The sequence below is a fragment of the Rousettus aegyptiacus genome, unplaced genomic scaffold (assembly GCF_014176215.1).
Source record: "Rousettus aegyptiacus isolate mRouAeg1 unplaced genomic scaffold, mRouAeg1.p scaffold_m13_p_12, whole genome shotgun sequence".
Taxonomy (NCBI): Eukaryota; Metazoa; Chordata; class Mammalia; order Chiroptera; family Pteropodidae; genus Rousettus; species Rousettus aegyptiacus.
The window spans coordinates 7,665,166-7,667,725 of NW_023416287.1; the positions used below are offsets into that span (position 1 = coordinate 7,665,166).

Below are 2,560 nucleotides of genomic sequence, written 5' to 3' on the forward strand. Positions count from 1 at the left end.
CAAAATTCTGTCCCATTCGGTCACTGTGAGTCTCTGTTATAGCAGCTCAGGTGGCAGCCTGACTTACACAGAGCAGCAAACACATGCTGGGAGAGCCTTAGAGGTGTATAATCCAGCCTGGTGGGAAGAGGTGTGGAGGGCTCCCCGGAGGAGGTGACTTTTAAATGAGGAGGATTTTCTTTTTTTTAGGTGACATAACCCTTGGTTGACCTCACAGATTACAAGAACCTTGTCATTTTACAATCCCCCCCCCCCCTTTTTTAACGCCTACAGCACCTGGTCTTCCTAGGTGGTCTCCCATCCAAGTACTAACCAGGCCTGACCCTGCTTAGTTTCCAAGATCGGTAAATGAGGAGAAATTTTCTAGACAAAGTTTCCAGGCAGAGGCAAAGCATTCGGAATCATATGGCAATCTAGAGGCAAGAGAGATGTGGGGCTTCCAAGGCACCAAAAGCAGCCGAGGGTGGCTGGACGGGGGATGGCAGAGCTGGAGGGTGCCGGGATCCACCTCCAAGGGCCTGGGAAAGCCACAAACCCTTTGGATTTTGCCCTGGGGTTGAAGGGGAGCCCTGGGAGGCTCGAAGCCGGAGCGTGAAGGGATTAGATTTGCTTCTTCGAAAGATCTCTCCAGTGGGGAAAGAACTTTTTTTTTTTTTTTCCATTTATTTGAAAAAATTCGAGGCTCTGCTATGTGCCAGGCACCGAGGATTATCAGTGAACAAAACAGACTCGGTTCCTACCCTCACTGAGTTTGCGGCCTGGTGGAGTGAGACATGAGTCAAATAATCCCACAAATAAACGTGAAGCGTGATAAGAGCAGTGCCGGGAGGCACGCAAGGCTGCGAAGGGACGGGCAGTGGGGGGTGAGAGGAGCTCCCCGAGAAGGGGGACGCGGGGCCGGCAGCGGGGGGACTTCCGGGCAGAGGGCGCAGCACAGGCCTCGGAGCCCGGAGCCCGGAGCCCGGACGGATGATGACAGCAGGGAGAACGAGGAGGTCTGGGCGGGAGACGAGGCAGAGGTGGAGAAACACAGGCCCAGGCGGCGAAGCCGGGAAGCTCAAGGGCCAGCCAGCTCCTGGCTCAAGCAAGGTGGGCAACTACAGAGGAGGCTGGGGATACGGAGGCCACCTGCAAAGAAGACCCTGAGTTCAAATACAGTGTGTTGGATTTGAGTTCCTAGGAGCCATCCAAGTGGAGACGGTGAGCGAATGCATGGACTCCCAGGCCCGAGCTCACCAACTGCTGGCCTTGGGGGGACCTAACGTATGCCAGGGACTACGCTCACGGCAGACATGGTGGTTGCCCACTCACACCTTCTTCACTGGCAGGGTCCAGTTTTGCTGGGTGTGTATCTGCCCCGATGCTCAGGGACAGTGGCCATTTCGCCCTCCAGGCTCAGAGAGTGAGTTGTACTGGGTCTAAGCCAATTGTGGTCATTCTCATTTCCCTCGTCAGTGGTTGGTTTGGAATTAGGCGCGTGATGCAATCGTGTCCAATGAGAAGTCTGTGTGGGGACTTCCTAGGGACAGCGTTCTCCCTCATAAAAGGAGACGCATGGAAGGAGATCCTCCTCCTCTTCTTTACTTGATAGTATCATCTCTCCGCGTGCTACCTGTGATACCCGGAGCTGCAGCATCCACCTTGAAACCATGAGGAGAGGCATTCACAAATTGCTGAGAACCGAGGGGCATGAATATGGAAAGAACGTGAGTTTCTGTTTACACCTTCATGCCTTTGAATTAAACAACCTTATTAGGGGAAATTACAGATTCCCTTTCACTATTTTTTTTTTCCTTTTACTTGTCAAAGGTGACTGACAGCAATGGCTGAATTAGTCATGCTGTTAATTTATCTCCAAAGGTTTGCTTAGCACATCAGAAATAGCTTTTCTCTTGACATAAAGAAAAAAAAAAGACAATGAAATGTACATCCCTTTCCCTTTTTTGCCACTTTAGTCAAGTGTCCTATTTTTCGTGGGCGAACACATTCTAAGAAAGTGTATCCCATGCATCATCTCATCTAAGACTCTCGATAACCCTCTGAGATCGATATTATTATTACAGCCATTTTACAATTGAAGAAACAGAGGCTCAGTTCAGGTAAGTGACTTCCCCGAGGTCACAAAGATAGTAAGTGACGGAGCTGGGGTTTGAGTCGAGGCCCATCTGATTTGAGAGCGCAACCGTGCTAATGCCACGATCCCCTCTAAAAAAGTCTTTCCCTTAATACATTTTTAGTAAAACAGGAAACCGCAGTCCCGTTTTTATTTTTTCCCTGGAAAACTGTTATTACGGTTGGTGGGAGATTTAGAGTGGGCTGCGTTTCTTTGTACACAGTTAATGGCTTTGATTATATGTTTCTGGCTTCTTCTTTCTGAGAAAGGCTGCCATTGGTCGTACAATATAATCAAATCATTTCTTATGTAAACAGCCATCTGGCACAGAGTCAGCGGCGGTTCCATCAGCGGAAAGGTGAAGATGAAACCGCGTTCCCAGCTCCGGAAAGCAATCTGCTATTCAGCAGGAAAAGATCAAGGGTTAACGACACGGAGCTGGGCAAA

General features: G+C 49.9%; 1 non-coding gene across 1 annotated transcript; it reads right to left on the reverse strand.

The window, feature by feature from the left end:
* Nucleotides 1–1,798: 1,798 nt before the first annotated feature.
* On the reverse strand, nt 1,799–1,930 carry LOC118610181. Its single transcript, XR_004953834.1, has one exon. It is a non-coding gene; the product is annotated as a small nucleolar RNA SNORA19 (small nucleolar RNA).
* Between the last annotated feature and the right edge of the window lie 630 nt (nt 1,931–2,560).